At 43.3% G+C, this 18,256-nt stretch overlaps 1 pseudogene across 1 annotated transcript; it reads left to right on the top strand.

The window, feature by feature from the left end:
- The first annotated feature begins 1,964 nt into the window (after window positions 1–1,964).
- Window positions 1,965–17,739, top strand: LOC308294130 (soluble lamin-associated protein of 75 kDa-like; annotated as a pseudogene). The gene is made up of 8 exons (XR_013963361.1): window positions 1,965–2,078; window positions 3,038–3,143; window positions 7,323–7,382; window positions 10,120–10,303; window positions 10,669–10,794; window positions 13,484–13,560; window positions 13,943–14,540; window positions 17,619–17,739. The product of XR_013963361.1 is annotated as a soluble lamin-associated protein of 75 kDa-like (transcript).
- The last annotated feature ends 517 nt before the right edge of the window (window positions 17,740–18,256 follow it).

Genomic DNA, 18,256 nt, shown 5'->3' with positions numbered 1-18,256 from the left:
ACAGATGGTCAAAACGGGTCCTATGACAACATGACAACAGGTATATTGGGGTTTGCATTAAAGGGTGGGGACAAAGGCTAACAGAAGGCAAACAGATGGTCAAAACGGGTCCTATGACAACAGGTATATTGGGGTTTGCATTAAAGGGTGGGGACAAAGGCTAACAGATGGTCAAAACGGGTCCTATGACAACAGGTATATTGGGGTTTGCATTAAAGGGTGGGGCAGGCATAAAATGGACGCAAATAGAGAGATATCTCCATATATGGGCATATGGGCATAAAATGGACCCAGAACTATATCTGCAGTGATCTCCATATATGGACATAAAATGGACGCCGACAGACAGACAGATACAGATATCTCCATATATGGGCATAAATGGACACAGGCAAACAGATGGTCAAAACGGGTCCTATGACAACAGGTATAATGGGGTTTGCATTAAAGGGCGGGGCATTGGACCCAGAACTATATCTGCAGTGATCTCCATATATGGACATAAAATGGACGCCGACAGACAGACAGATACAGATATCTCCATATATGGGCATAAATGGACACAGGCAAACAGATGGTCAAAACGGGTCCTATGACAACAGGTATAATGGGGTTTGCATTAAAGGGCGGGGCATTCATTCTCTATTTACATCGTTCCCGAGTTGGCCAGGTCGCCGACTAGACGCTGGGCCGCCCGAAGGGCGGCCCAGCTTCTAGTATTTTAAATGGGCAGAATTACGTGTATGTGAGGAGAACAGATTATAGTTCTCCTCTTCCTACCCAAGATTCAATGCGCTTTCTATTGCTATTTCTATTCTCTCTCTGATCCAGAGGATTAAACTAATTAAAACATATATTTTTGGGGGGAAACTACTGTTTTGCTATGTAATTACTGTACCCTTTTCTTCCCTTTTTATTAATATCACGTAGATGTTTTTTTTTTGGTACTTTATATAGCTGTAATGAGGCTATGAACAAAAAAAAATCCCATCCACTTCCACTATAAAAGAATCTGCAATAGTGATTCTGTCCCACTGGGATTAAACACATTAAAACATATATTTTCGGGGAAACCCCCTGTTTTGCAATGTAACTACTGTACTTTTGTCTTCCCTTTTTATTAATATCACCTAGATGTTTTTCCTTTGGTACTTTATATAGCTGTAATGAGGCTATGAAAACATAAAAAAATCCCATTCACTGCCACTATAAAAACAATCTGCCCAGTGAAAATGTCCCATCATAGTAACAGGGCAGAATGGGGCGGGATTTGCAAACTAGTCTATTGACACCTCTGTAGGACTGGACTCACAGTCACAGGGGGGAAACAAAACATATAACAGGGAAGCAACAGGCAGAAAAACCTTTCAACAGGGAATTTGCTCCTACTGTTATAAGTTAGCAGTGTGCAATACATTTATTACGAGCCTAGTTGTTAGTGGTTAGCCTACGCCGTTTTTTTTTTGTGTAGAATTGTTGTAGCCTACACACCTTTACAGCAGTCATGCACGTAGGCTACACTGTTTCGACCGTGGCCATTCATTTCATGGTCGCCCTTTTCCAGAAATATTTTGCGCATGAAGCATAACGAGTTTGCTTATCACCACATAAGCGTGGGGTAGGCCTACGTGGTTCAAAGTAGCTAGTAGCCTACAAGATACACTACACCTCAAAGATACCCATGTACCTGACAAACTACTTCCTAAAGGTCAACGATGTCCACGATCACAACACCAGAGGCAGCTCCACTAATCATGTTCAACTTAGATTTAACACTTACTAGGATCTCCTTTTAGTTTTAGTTGACCTTCTACCAGTGATTAATTGTGCTGCTATGAAACTGTACTTTTTCCTATTGCAAACTTATGATACATTCTTCAATCAATCAATCAATCAATCAATCAATCAATCAATCAATCAATCAGCCTTCGTTTCTCTGTAACAGGCCCACCTTATTAAGAAACATGTATCCCGTGGACCACCTGCCAGCTCTGGATTCCAGTGAGCTGACCTCAGCCTCTCGAGCAATATCTGTCTACTTTGCAAATGCAATCTGTATTGTACTGTTGTTCTGTAAGGTACCAGAACATGTTCTATTGCTCCAACTTCAGTTTACTTTATTTTATATTAGGCCTACAGTAGATGACAATTGGGCCAAATATGCATGCAACTTGTTGCAAAAATGTATCTTCAAAGTTTAATGAAATTCTATTCAAATGCAAGGCAGTACTACCCATCTGAGCATCTCCACAATCAATGCTTCATGTTTTTGGCTGCTCAGGTGGAGGTAACAGGACATAATGTCAGCAGGTTGCTGCTGTTTGAAGATGACCAGCTTGACTGTATTCTCCCAGCACTAAATACACATTAGGTCAGGAGGACTACAAGCATACGCAGACACGCAGCGGCACACATGCACATGCAGAGCACACACAAACTCACTATTTATATTTTCTTCTGCCTTCAGTACAGTGGTGGCCCTGTATCTAAATGGGAAGTGGTGGTCGGTAGATGATGTTTTGAGAACAACCAGCAAATCCAGGAACGGCCTTGTCTTGATAAGTGTAAGTGTTGTGTAAAAGCATGTGTTCATTAAATGCATTTATCTCTTGGTGTGCTCCCACCACCACAGCACTGCACACCACAGACATCTCTACAGCTGGTGTGAGGTGTTACAGTTTACAGTTTCAGTTTAGGCATTTAGCAGACACTTTTAATCCAAAGCGACTTACAATAAGCAGGTATAATAAGCAAATATGTCAGTACATCAACAACAATACAACAAATACATAGGAATGTCAATCTAGAAAATAATAATAATAACATAGGTAGACCACACACCAAGTGTAATTACTTATTTAAAAAATATATATATATAACTTTGCTTTTTTCCTCTTTTATTCATTTGCTACTTTGACTTACTGAACACTGTCTAGATTAGAACTATGTCTGACTGCCTGTGCCCTTACAAATTGTCAATGAAGTATTCAAGCAATCAATCAATCAATCATTAAGGTTCCACTTCTTGGTGTCCCAGGTGCAGTCTTTGATGGAGAGGGTGATTCTGTATCTGCTCAGCCAGGTGGTGGAGAAGCTTCCAGAGGAGGAGGCGCTGTTCCGCCCTCACCCCAGCAGAGAGCATGGTAAACTGCTGTGGAGTAATGGAGAGGCTGTGGGATTCTATTCACCATATTCCTGGCCATTCTATGGAGGCTGCCATTTTCCTTTTACAGAGGGCGCTGGAGCATTTTTCTTTGTGTGCTGCTTCATAAACATCTTTTCACTTCCTCCCAAGTAAGGAAGTGACATGGAATTGTCTTTTGCCAGATTTTGCCAAAGAAATAAGCCCAACAGAAGCAACTACAGTAGGCTATACTACTTTACATTCACATTTGAAAATAGCAGATCAGCAAGCTCACAATGTGTCACATTAGCCCCGTTTACATGCACGCATCTAATCGTATTAAAAACAAGATTTTAGATAAACCCGATCTAATTCTGCATGTATACACCTAAATAAACCCGATCAAATCCAACACGATTTAAATTCTGATCGGATGCAGAGGGGTGGTCTAGACTTTTTTACGACCCGATCAAAAGGAAAATCCTTCCATGTAAACACCTAACCCGATTAGAATGTGACATGTTCTTTCAGCGCAGACTTCCTGGCCATTTATTGTGGCACTTTTTGTGATGTTTCACCACATCTATTTAGTTTATAAACGCATTTTTTAATCAATCTATAAATGTGCAGACTATCTGTGTAGCCTGCCTACGTTAGTGTGCGTGTTTGCGTGCGCTCACGCGAGTCCCAACTAAGACTCCTGTCTCAATTGAGAAGAACCGTAGGCTAGAGATCTTCACAGGTCCAAAAAATGGTCCCGAAAACTAAATGGACCGTCAAATTTTGACCGATTCCGACCTGTTATGAAACAATAATCATATTACAAAACCAAACCTGAGTGGCCCCGTCTCGTCCGATTCCGTCCCGTTCCGACGTTCATTCTTTTTTTACAGACCGAAACCCGTGACATGTTGTCCCGAAATCCTTTTATTTCCAAGGTTCCGAGAGACCCGACCATTTAATCATTATTAAAATCCTCTTTTATGTAACTCATGATCACTGCAGCCCTGCAGCGTGCTGTTAACTGATTGACAGGCAGAAGAAGGCTGCCAAGGAATCTATAATAACCTATTAAGATCGAAACAAAAGTCAGGGATAAAGGAATACTTATAGGCTACTTTCTAACTACAGAGGTAAGTCATTTTCGGTTTGTTTGACATGTTTAACTTGTACGCGGTCGCGGGTGCCTTCTCATCAAAAAATAGCCGATCTACAAGCTCACAACGCGTCCTGGCAGCAGGCTACGCATTGATTGATTGATTGATTGAAGAATTTATTAGAAGTTTGCAATAGAAAAAAGTACAGTTTCATGACAGTACAAATCACTGGTACAAGGTCAACTAAAAGGAGATCCTAGAAAGCCGAGGCTTATTTCCACAGGAACCACACTTTAAGTATCTCATATAACATTGAAAGACAGACGGATAGAACATAGTACTTTATCTAGGATAATATCAGTTTCAAAAGCATAACATCAAATACAAAAGGCAGAATACAAAGAAAAAGGGGGGGGGCATGGGGGCTTAGTCTATTTACAAGTCACGGGTAGCTGCTGTCTGAAGGTGACTTTTCATACCAATTTTGAAGGAGGCTAGGGATTTGCTCTCCTTTAGGGCTTGTGGAAGGGCGTTCCACATGTTGATGGTATAGCAGGAGAACGAGTTAGCGCCTTGTTTAGTGTTAAATCTACGCTGATGATGATTAGTGGAGCTGCCTCTGGTGTTATGATCGTGAACATCCTTGACCTTTAAGAAGTAGTTTGTCAGGTACATGGGAATCTTGGAGGTGTAGTGTATCTTGTACACCAGGCCCATTGCAAGATGCTGTACTCTGTCAGCTACTTTGAGCCACCCCACGCTTTCGTGGTGATGCTCGGTAAGGTGGGTCAGAGGAGGGAGACCAAGCACAACCCTAATTAGTTTGTTTTGGGCTGTTTGGAGCTTTAGCTTTAAGGCAGCTGGGGCGTCGCGATACCAGACAAGGACTCCGTAATCAATGAGGGGCCCAATAAGAGCACCTCCTAGTGTCTTTCGGGATTTAATATTGATCAGTGGGGCAACTCTTTGCAAGAAGCGAATTCGTTGATTGACTTTATTGATTACCTTGGTGGTCATTTTTTCACTGGATAGGTTAGCCTCCAGGATGCAACCCAGGTAGCAGATGTGGTTTTTTCTTTCTATCACAGTGTCACCTACTTTAATTGTGAAGTTCTCAACTAGGCTAAGTTTCTGACTAGATCCAAAGAGGATACATTCAGTTTTGCCTAGGTGAATTGAGAGTCTGTTGTCATTGAGCCAGGTGCAGATCTTGTTAAGTTCACAGTTAAGGGCCTTTTCAACCTGCAAAATGTCTCTGCCTGAGACTAGGAGAGCCGAGTCATCCGCGAACAGAAACAGATTGCAGTCACAAGCAGATGACATGTCGTTTACGTATATTAAGAACAACAGTGGTCCTAGTATACTCCCTTGAGGTACTCCACAGTTTACTGGGAGGGGGGGGGACAGGGTTCCGTTGACTTCCACCATCTGTTCCCTCCCCACCAAGTAAGAGTGCATCCATCTCACTGCTGTGCTGTCAAGACCAATAGCTTTGAGTTTTTCGATCAGAATAGAATGATCGACGGTGTCAAATGCCTTCTGGAGGTCCAGCATGACCATGCCGCAATATTTGCCATCGTGAATTTCACGTTTGATGTAATCATTCAAATAGATGAGGCATGTATCTGTGGAATGGGACTCTCTGAAGCCAGACTGGAACTCGTAGATCAGTTTATTCTCTTCAAGATATTTAGCCACCTGTTCATAGACAATTTTTTCCATTACCTTGGAGATGGAACTAAGGATTGAGATTGGCCTGTAGTTGCCAGGGTCAAGTTTACTGCCTTTTTTGTGCAGGGGGGTTACCTTGGCTAATTTGAAGTCCTGGGGGACATAACCCTGCTTGATAGATAGATTAATAATATGGGTAATGATTGGGGCAACACGTTAAACTGATCCTAGACCAGCATTATCATCTCACTTACACAGCCATTCATTCATCTCGCGGCCTCACGGCTAACAGACCTGATCCTAGGTCAGCCTAAACACAGCACACACGAAACAGAACTCCAGTAGTTCGGTGAGAGAAAGAGAAAGATATTCTAGCGCGACTGGACGCTACGTCCTCTTTCATCTATCCTCCTGTGCGTCTTTGCCCAGGTGAGATTGATCTGGCCACTAACTAATTGTCTTCTTGCGATCATAAATAGCCTAAGAAACCACCAGCAAAACATCCTATAGACCTATTCTTCATCAGATAAATAATATTTAAAGGGGCCTGGGGTAAGTGGATATAGCTAAGAGAGTCAATTTTAAAAGTATTACAGACTTTTTGTTTATTATCGTGAATGCACTTGTCCATGAAGCCATATGTTCTATGGGCCGTCGCCCGTCGGGAGCAAATATGGATTGTGACGTGATGATGATGATGATGATGATTATAATGATAATATAGGCCTAATAGACCTACATACAGAACAATGCATATCCCCAATAATCTAATTAAAAGAGCATTGCAGCTTATTTTTTCACTTTGGTGGGGCTGTGTATTTGCTTAGGCTCCATTATTATTACTATTATTATTAATGGATACAGGGAAATGCGATATATTTAATCATTTGCGTCACAACACGATTTAAAAGTGGGCACATGTAAACACCAGATCGGATTGATCTCACCCCATGTATACACTTGATCCAATACCTTCAATCGGGTTTATTTAGATCAGATTGGAATGAGGCTGTCATGTATACACAGCTATTGTGACACATTGTGAGCTTGTATATTTGCTATTTAAAAAATATTGAGGGAAAACATTTTTTTGAATATTTTTGAAACATTTTAACAACATAAATCTGTGTGGAGGTCCCTGGCACCACATATTTTCAGATGGGGGTCTGCGACTGTGGACAAATATGTAATCTGGAGTCCTTGATATGAAAAGATTTGGGAACCACTGGTTTAAAAAAATATTAGAAAGTAAGCCCAATAAGCAACTATTTTTTTAGAGACACAAATTGCTTATTATAAGCAGACATGGCAACCCAGGTACATTCAGAGCCCAGAGCCTAGAACGCCAACTACTGACACTTTGATGCAAGGACAACAGGAAACCAAATTATGTTTTTCAGGCCAGCTTTTTCAGCCTCCGCCTCTTTCAGGATATGAACAGGAAGCCAGGGGTGGGGCCAGGAATGACGTGAATACCATCAAACTGAAAGGTAAGAGGGAGAAGAACGAGGAAGGAAAGGTGGTGGAGGAGGAGAAAGGGATACATATAGTGATGGAGGACACGCGACCTGGCGTTTGCCAACGGGTCTGAGGCGTTAAGCTAAATGCAGAATAGGCCCAAATTTAGAGTCAACATTTTTGACTCAAATATTTTCTTCTGGGGGTCCCTGGAACAAAATATTTTGAGATGGGGGTCCGGTGACCAAATACTGTACATATCATTTTGGGGGTCCTTGACATGGCCAAATAAATATAATTTTGGGGTTCCTTACCACCGATATAGGCTGATTAAAATTTTCTGAAACAAATTATGTTGCTATATCAGTGGTTCTCAAACTTAGTCATGTCAAGGACCCCTTAAATGATTGTATATGAATATGAAGTATTTGGCTGCGGACCCCCATCTCAAAATATTTTGTTCCAGGGACCCACAGAAGCAAATATTTGAGTTAAGCCCTAAACTAGATGCAGAATCTATTCTGCATCTAGTTTAGGGCCTCAGACCCGTTGGCAAAAACGAGCACGCGGAGGACACAGACCACTCTACAAAACAATCTAGGGTAAAACTAAGTCACACAGTGGCTGCCTTTGTATAGCGGTGAGAGAATATTGGGACCCACACGTAGTTGCAAGTTAAGATTACGATTAAGGCCAAGATATAGCTTAGCTACTGTACAATGTGGAAAATCAAGACCATAGAACCTCTGTTGCATTCAAATATAATCTGGAGTCTCTTGTCTTTACTCATAACAGCCATAACCTATTCAGAGGTCTTTGTGTACGCGCACAGAGACATATATTCCCTGCCTTCTAAATAAATCTCTAGGCACACATACCTTACTTACCTTAGCATGTTTTCTGCATGTGTGCTACAGGTAAATGCGGAAAACACATTCTACCCAACAGGGCTTCTACTCTGTTTTTCATGTTATTTATGATGAGAGCAGGGATGACATGCAGTAAAATACCTCAAGTCAGACTCGAACCAAGGTCAGCTGCAGGGGGCGCCTCTCACCATCTCCTTTATCCCAACTCTATAACCTAGGACAACTGTTACCTTGCACTACTGGAACAAAAGTTGTACTGACTCTGACCTCTAACATACTTTTCCCTGTGAGGGTTGCTGTGGCGTCTTGCTGTGGCTCCCTTTATTGCTTAAAAAAGGGGAAAAAATATATATATATTCTTGATTTATTTGCACTGACTTTGGTCACTTTTTTCTGTCCCTGCACTATTGGGTTGTGTTGGTTGTACTGTGTACTATAATTGCTGTGTTGATATGGCGGTGTGATACTTGTGTTGCATTGACTAGCATTGACTGTTATGTGCACTTTTTTGTTTGGCACTGTCTGTTAAGTTGTGCTTTGAGTATAGCTTGTGTGTGTGTGTGTGTGTGTGTGTGTGTGTGTGTGTGTGTGTGTGTGTGTGTGTGTGTGTGTGTGTGTGTGTGTGTGTGTGTGTGTGTGTGTGTGTGTGTGTGTGTGTGTGTGTGTGTGTGTGTGTGTGTGTGACGTGTCACTTATGTGCGTTGAATGTTTCATGGTCACTTTATGTATATATTCTTCCTTTCTTTTTTTTTTGCAATAGCTTTTCGACACTTTATGTTTATATTCTTTTTTTTGTGCTTGCTCTTGGACTGTACACTACAGTACTCTTTTTCCTACTTCTTTGTAACTTGTAAACTTAAACTGCTGTGCTGCCTCTGGGCAACTGAATATCCCCCGTGGGATAATAAAGGTATCTATCTATCTATCTAACTCTAGAAACACATGTCTGTGCACCTTTTTCTTGAATGCTGAGGTTCAAGGTGTTCCTTCTGGAAAAGAAATCATACTGGCCATGCAGAAAAGTGAGTGCAACAGTAGATGTTTATTTTAAGATCATGCATAAAACCGACAGCATTTTCGCCTTGGCAAGGCCTCAGCCTTCATGTCCCCTGTGTCCTCTGTCCACATGATCCTTTTCATTGCTTTGTAGTTGAGTTCAGTAAAAGTAAAAACCTCCCATACCAGGTAGTGATGCAGCCAGTCAGGATGCTCTTGGTGCTTCCTTTGTAGAAGGCCAGCAGGACCTTGTGGCCCCTGAACTTCTTTAGTTGCCTGAGAAAGTAGAGGCGTTGTTGTGCCTTCTGTGTACGTCTCAGGGTGAGTTACTCAGTGATGTGAACTCCAGCTGCAGGAATTTGAACTTGCTTCCTCTGTCCACTGCAGCACACAATACCATTACTGCTATCCCCAATAGGTAGTTATGATTTTAGATTTTAGATGTCAATGGCATTTAGCTTATCTTTTCTAAATACATGTCTCTCAATTCCCAAGGCGCTAATCCCGATTCAAGCATTCTGTACATTTTGGGACAATACAATTGGAGCAAAAAGGATGAGATACATGGGTAGGGTATTTTTAATATAATTAGTGTGGATGCCCAACAGGGCAACACATTATAGTCCTGGGGAAACTTTATTTATTTATTACTAGGGCAACTTTTCCGCTGACATTGGAAATTGATGGAATCAATGGGAATGGGAATCAATGGGATAGGGAATCAGTAAGGAATCAGGGAGTGGGAACGGGAATCAGTAGGAATCAATGGGAGTGGGAATCAACTCCCATTACTCCCAAAAACATCTGGGAGTGGTGTTAGCTGGAGTATTGGTTGAGCTTCACATGACAGCACACTGTTTTGTAGGAACAGTATTTCTAGTTTCCATGTGATGTTCTGTTAAAGGTAGCTTGTGTGATGGCTGCACCAGTCAAGAGCTACCTGCTCCCTGTTCTGGACACTGTATTGGTGAGGAGCAGCAGGAGGAGGAGTGGCCTGGGACTACAGATGCTGGAGGACTTCTGCTCCTCATTCCCCACAGAGGAGCTGCTGGGAGTCAGCTCTCCCTTGTCACATAGTATGGTCGCAGGTCAGTCTCAGCCATTGCTGTCTAAAGCCAAATCAGCAGTTTGTTGATTTATGTGGTTTCTTTTCTTTCGTTTTTCTTTTTTAAATAAAATACATATACACTAAGTGATAAAACAGAAATACAACATTCACATTTTCCCAAACGAAACTATTTTTGTGGTTTGATGTTTTCTTTGGTTTCAGGATGTAGAAAAACAAGTCTTTGTCTGCAATACATATTTGAGGGGATAATATGAGATCTTGTTTTGTATGGTGTTATGGCCTTTGTCCTGTGAGATTTACTTTGTGTATTAAACCTCTCCCTCCATTGTAAATTGATTGATCGTCCTTCAAGAGGTTACGGGCTCATGTCCCCTGTGTTAACAGTGTGTAGGAAGTTTCTGCAAAAACATGATGACCAGAGAGAGCGCCTGTATGAAGTGGAAGCTCCTGGGGGCTGGGCTCAGCGACGGAACATCTGGCTGAACATCCAGCTAGGCCGATATCCATTCAGTAAGGCTGCAGTATTTCAGTAATAGTATCTCTTCTATGCTAAGTATTAAGTAGTACCAGACCTTATTGTCAGTAGTTGTGATTTTTCATGTACTGGTACAGGCCAATTTGAGTACATTTTATTGTCTCCGCCAGGCCGAAAGGCTAACATTGGCTTCCAAAGTTTGCGGGATTGGTCCATTTGGAACAAAATGCCTCAAATCATGAACGCAGCTTCCGATTTCCGTGAAAAGGCAGAAGAAGACATTACTCCTTTTCACATTGGCCTATTATAGCACCACCAGGAGGCCACACAATCTACCTGACCTGGTAGAGACCTGTGCTCGGAGGAGCACTGCTTATAGTTTGTGCCTGTGAGAAAATTCCTTTAGCAGGGTCAGTGACAAAGGCATTCCAGTGATTCCACACACAACTCAAAACACTGAATGAGAACCTAATGTAGCAATTAGAAAAGAAAACACCTGCTGGGGAGATGTCATAGTCTTGTTTATGTTCACTAAAGAGCAGCTGTGAACTGCATGTGTGACTAAAGGCTTTGGCACGGTTCTTAAAGAGTTTGATTGCACAATGCACAATGCTTCGTCCAACCATATCGGACAGCTAAAGGTAGACCTTTGTTTAATCCCACATGGGAAATTCAGTTTGAGACGCACCCAGCTGATGACTGATGATCATGGTTGTGATGAACGTGTGGGGAGGAACTGTAACTGTTAGTGTTATATGACTTGTTTAGGAACACTTCGACGTGTATATTGGGTGGGCCAGGAGGTGAACTGATGACTTTCTGATTACTAGACGGCCTCACTAACCATTAAGTCTTTCTCAGGGACACTTTGGGCTAGGCCTTAGCCCCTAGCCGCCAGATATCTTGTTGGACTGCTGATGCACGCTTATAAGGAAAAAATAAAAAGAGTTGCGTGCCATGCATTTATTGCTTATAAGGATAAAGGAAACATTCTGTCTGAAAGTCCAGTTTGCAAATTCACAACTACTACTTTTCTGTTTGAATTTCTCTAAATTGTAACGTCATGTACGAATATCATTTATGAAAAGGCTACTTCTATCCTGGCCTGAAGTCGGAATTATTTTGCGCATTACCGGTACTTTATGACTGAAACGTTTTTCTCTCTTGGTGTTTTGTATGTGGGGATTATCTGGCTCATCGCATGTATCATTCTGTTATGAAAGATAGATTGTATCATCATGAGTGAAACAGCTTCAGGTATGACCCTGCGCAAGCATACCTCAATTTAATAAGAGCTACTTACCTCAGTAGGGAATGCTATCATTCTGGACCAAAATCTTTAATTTGATCTAGATAAAATCATAAAACGGGTCGGTCTAACACACACACACACACACACACACACACACACACACACACACACACACACATACATTTAAGCCTCGATCAGAGTCTGCGGTGAAGAGCTATCCACCGCAAATTTGAGGTGGAAAGCTTTCCACCTCAAGTCAGAAAATAAGTGAAGGCCATCATAGTCCGTCACGGTGGAGTCCTATTCACCGTGACTGACTGGTCCAGGTCGACCAATCAGTGAACGGGGTGAAGAGCCTATCTGTCTGATAGTAAAAACAGAGATATGTGTCGGGACTCGTGGTGGAAAGCTCTTCACCGCGAGGAATGATGTAAAGTTGTAGTTTCATGACTCAAAAAGACTACACCGCGGAGCCGACTCTGATCGAGGCTTTATACTTTGCTACTGATGCCATGCCATGCCATGCCATGACATGACATGACAAGACAAGACAAGACAAGACAAGACAAGACAAGACAAGACAAGACAAGACAAGACATGACATGACATGACAATAAATGTCTTTATTGTGTTGATGGTCGATATAAGGGATCAGTTGGCCTCCCAGGCTCAGAGGCCAAGGGGGCGTCACCAAGTTACAGCGATCCGGTGGGAAAAGGCAGTTCGATTTTTGGAAAGTCGCCAAAAAAAATTGCCTGGCTCCAGCCAATAGACCCGCCCACTCTCTGAGTGGACTGCTTCTCTTGGTCTGGAATTGGCATATGACGCGCGTCTTTATGTCGGTGTCTTGGCAAACCGACTGGCACCGACCAATGAAATCAATGCAAGACGGAGGAGGGGTGGGTCTAACTTTTGAAAAGCAACAGAAACAGTGGAGGGGGGGGTGACTCACCAGAGTTCTTAATTGCTCCCTTTGAACTTCAAAAGGGTTCTGAACTGCAGTCAGTGATTGAGCCATACAAGTGTCAATAGGGTGTGCCAAATGTAGTTCTAAGAGCGGCCATTTCTTGGGTAAACACAGCCTTACACAGGTGTTCTGATTAGACTATAGCATTAGTTATATGCAATCAAACAATTGAAACACCTGTGTTTTGACCCAAGAAATGGCCGCTAAGGACTACAATGACGTAGCCGCTGGCACACACTATAGCTCGTTTAGTGATTCTCTCTAATCAATGAAACATCAAAGACAATGCCTGTCATAGAGGGGAGGGGGAGGGGAGAATGTTTTGAGTGCACAAGTCAAACACAACCCCTCCCACCAGATGTCTTGTGATTGGGAATTTCAAATTTTAAATCCCCTCCCCTTTGAAATCTCTTACAATGGGGACAATGTCAGACTCAAGCTCCAGTGCAGAGTCTGAAATCAGGCTACAAAAAATGGCTTGACTTTGATTTACCTGTCTGTCCAGGTGTGGATGAGAAAAAGAATCCCATGTTGTCAGGGGACTCGATGAAGAATGAAGGACATAATACCCAGTGTCACACGGTACAGATCTTAGATATTTTATGCATTTTGTGAAGTGAATAGCAGACCCAAGTATTGTGACCTGATACTGTATGCCTTGATCTCTATAATCTAAAGTCAAAGAAAGCCATTCCTAATTACATTCCATTACGTTAAAGAGTCCCAGCCGTAGATAAGAGTTTGAATTCATGTAAAATCTCAAGTCAGACTGAAGCAAATTATCTCATGCGTTTCATGCCATCATGTACAGTACATGGTAACTAAATTAGTAAAATCTTAGCATCTGTAATAATTACATTAGCTGCACAGTGATTCAAAAACAGGCTTATATAGGAAAATAGGTAGACACCGTGATGCAATGTAAACATTACAATTCTACAATTCTTATTTTTCTCTCTCAAAGCAATCTCAAGATGCTAGGCAGGAGGCTGAGTCATCAGAGGACACTGGGGACTTTTACAGCGCACAAAGACCCCTGCCAATAGACTCGCATATTAAGGTTTGGGACCCAAGCCAGGTCGGAAGTGCCCCGAGTGCAAAGCCTCCTACAACAGGATGTATCTCAGCAGCCCATGTTGAATCCCAGAACATAGAACTGTCTCCAAGATTACGAGGCCCTCCAAAAAAAAAACACCAGCTGTCCGAACCTCCTGTGGCGGTCTAGAATCGGAATCATCAGGCCCTACAGAACCCATGACTATAGGCTCTTCAAACCTTACTACACCTGGACCCATAGAATCGCCACAATCTCTCAAACCGAGACGAGAGAAGGAGGAGTTGCTCAGATGTGTCAAACGAGTGAGAATGACATTGAAGTAAACACAGCCAGAGGACTTGTGCCGTTAACCACTTGAGCTGATTGAAAGTGGGAAAGCATGTCTGAGAGGTGAAAGTGAAAAGGGGTCCACAGAGGGTTTGGCATGTCCAACAACATTTTAATAGGCATTTTATAATTTGGTATTTTGCACAGTAGATGGAGGAACTGTATATTTTCCTACTTAGTTCTTATCTATCTATAAATGCGAGAAGTCTCTGCGTGTCTGCGTGTATGTAATCCGCGTATCTCGAGAACCGTTCGTCCCACCAGCTTCAGATTCGGCACGCACGTTCTCCGCCGCGGCGCGGAGTGCAGTGCCCGGCCTCGACCCGACCCGACGCGCGTTTTTTCCGAACCGGCGCGAAACGTTCGGAATCTCCTTATGCGGGGTTGATTGTTGACATCAGGCTGTTCCGGAGGAAATCGGCGAAAGCTCTGACTCATTGTGACATCACTTCATAAAAGGCTCTGACATCACGTACGCCACATGAGTCAACAAAAAATCTCTTATGCGGGGTTGATTGTTGACATCAGGCTGTTCCGGAGGAAATCGGCGAAAGCTCTGATCCGCGTATCTCGAGAACTGTTCGTCCCACGGGCACGCGCGTTCTCCATATATGGGCATAAAAATGGGCATAAAATGGATTGCAGACAGACAGATACAGATATCTCCATATATGGACATAAATGGACAGAGGCAAACAGATGGTCAAAGATCTCCATATATGGGCATAAAATGGATTGCAAACAGACAGATACAGATATCTCCATATATGGACATAAATGGACACAGGCAAACAGATGTTCAAAACGGGTCCTATGACAACAGGTATAATGAGGTTTGCATTAAAGGGGGAACCGGCACTGTGTCTGCAACACAGTTGGAGGCAAAGACAGATACTCCATATATGGGCATAAAATGGACGCAGATAGACAGATATCTCCGCACGGAGTGCAGTGCCGGGTCTCGACCCGACCCGACGCGCGGTTTTCCCGAACCGGCGCGAAACGTTCGGAATCTCCTTATGCGGGGTTGATTGTTGACATCAGGCTGTTCCGGAGGAAATCGGCGAAAGCTCTGACTCATTGTGACATCACTTCATAAAAGGCTCTGACATCACGTACGCCACATGAGTCAACAACCGGCGCGAAACGTTCGGAATCTCCTTATGCGGGGTTGATTGTTGACATCAGGCTGTTCCGGAGGAAATCGGCGAAAGCTCTGATCCGCGTATCTCGAGAACCGTTCGTCCCACGGGCACGCGCGTTCTCCATATATGGGCATAAAATGAATGCCCCCATATATGGGCATAAAATGGATTGCAGACAGACAGATACAGATACAGATATCTCCATATATGGACATAAATGGACAGAGGCAAACAGATGGTCAAAGATCTCCATATATGGGCATAAAATGGATTGCAAACAGACAGATACAGATATCTCCATATATGGACATAAATGGACACAGGCAAACAGATGTTCAAAACGGGTCCTATGACAACAGGTATAATGAGGTTTGCATTAAAGGGGGAACCGGCACTGTGTCTGCAACACAGTTGGAGGCAAAGACAGATACTCCATATATGGGCATAAAATGGACGCAGATAGACAGATATCTCCGCACGGAGTGCAGTGCCGGGTCTCGACCCGACCCGACGCGCGGTTTTCCCGAACCGGCGCGAAACGTTCGGAATCTCCTTATGCGGGGTTGATTGTTGACATCAGGCTGTTCCGGAGGAAATCGGCGAAAGCTCTGACTCATTGTGACATCACTTCATAAAAGGCTCTGACATCACGTACGCCACATGAGTCAACAACCGGCGCGAAACGTTCGGAATCTCCTTATGCGGGGTTGATTGTTGACATCAGGCTGTTCCGGAGGAAATCGGCGAAAGCTCTGATCCGCGTATCTCGAGAACCGTTCGTCCCACGGGCACGCGCGTTCTCCATATATGGGCATAAAATGAATGCCCCCATATATGGGCATAAAATGGATTGCAGACAGACAGATACAGATACAGATATCTCCATATATGGACATAAATGGACAGAGGCAAACAGATGGTCAAAGATCTCCATATATGGGCATAAAATGGATTGCAAACAGACAGATACAGATATCTCCATATATGGACATAAATGGACACAGGCAAACAGATGTTCAAAACGGGTCCTATGACAACAGGTATAATGAGGTTTGCATTAAAGGGGGAACCGGCACTGTGTCTGCAACACAGTTGGAGGCAAAGACAGATACTCCATATATGGGCATAAAATGGACGCAGATAGACAGATATCTCCGCACGGAGTGCAGTGCCGGGTCTCGACCCGACCCGACGCGCGGTTTTCCCGAACCGGCGCGAAACGTTCGGAATCTCCTTATGCGGGGTTGATTGTTGACATCAGGCTGTTCCGGAGGAAATCGGCGAAAGCTCTGACTCATTGTGACATCACTTCATAAAAGGCTCTGACATCACGTACGCCACATGAGTCAACAACCGGCGCGAAACGTTCGGAATCTCCTTATGCGGGGTTGATTGTTGACATCAGGCTGTTCCGGAGGAAATCGGCGAAAGCTCTGATCCGCGTATCTCGAGAACCGTTCGTCCCACGGGCACGCGCGTTCTCCATATATGGGCATAAAATGAATGCCCCCATATATGGGCATAAAATGGATTGCAGACAGACAGATACAGATACAGATATCTCCATATATGGACATAAATGGACAGAGGCAAACAGATGGTCAAAGATCTCCATATATGGGCATAAAATGGATTGCAAACAGACAGATACAGATATCTCCATATATGGACATAAATGGACACAGGCAAACAGATGTTCAAAACGGGTCCTATGACAACAGGTATAATGAGGTTTGCATTAAAGGGGGAACCGGCACTGTGTCTGCAACACAGTTGGAGGCAAAGACAGATACTCCATATATGGGCATAAAATGGACGCAGATAGACAGATATCTCCATATATGGGCACAAAATGGACCCAGAACTATAACTGCAGTGATCTCCATATATGGACATAAAATGGACGCCGACAGACAGACAGACAGATACAGATATCTCCATATATCATATGGGCATAAATGGACACAGGCAGACAGATGGTCAAAACGGGTCCTATGAAAACAGGTATAATGGGGTTTGCATTGAAGGGCGGGGCATTCATTCCCTATTTACATTGTTCCGAGTTGGCCAGGTCGCCGACTAGACGCTGGGCCGCCCGAAGGGCGGCCCAGCTTCTAGTTATATTAAACTAGAAGCTCGGCCGCCAAGCGTCTAGTCGGCGACCTAGCCAACTCGGGAACAATGTAAATAGGGAATGAGTGCCCCGCCCTTTAATGCAAATCCCATTATACCTGTTGTCATAGGACCCGTATTGACCATCTGTTTGCCTGTGTCCATTTATGCTCATATATGGAGATATCTGTCTGTCTGCATCCATTTTATGCCCATATATGGAGATCTCTGTATCTGTTTGTCTGTGTCCCTTTATTCCCATTATGGAGATCTCTGTATCTGTCTGTGCCTCCGACTGTGTTGCAGACACAGTGCCGGTTCCCCCTTTAATGCAAACCCCATTATACCTGTTGTCATATATAGACACAGGCCATATGTTTGCCTGTGTCCATTTAAGCCCATATATGAACATCAGAACACGTCATACTGATGACATTCAATACGTAACCATGGCATTTTTTGTTGACTCATGTGGCGTACGTGATGTCAGAGCCTTTTATGATGTGAAATAGTGGGGATGCAGCTGTTCAATTTGTTTCATTGCTCCAGTCAGTGCATATGTAAGGGTGGCCCAACTCACATTAACAGCCAGTGTTAAAACTGGTACCTTTGTCAACACCTACTGAGATTTGCCAAT

The sequence above is a fragment of the Nannobrachium achirus genome (assembly GCF_963921795.1).
Source record: "Nannobrachium achirus genome assembly, chromosome: 11".
In the NCBI taxonomy this organism is placed as follows: domain Eukaryota; kingdom Metazoa; phylum Chordata; class Actinopteri; order Myctophiformes; family Myctophidae; genus Nannobrachium; species Nannobrachium achirus.
The sequence above is the reverse complement of the archived record's forward strand: the minus strand, read 5'-3'. Positions and strand labels throughout refer to the sequence as shown.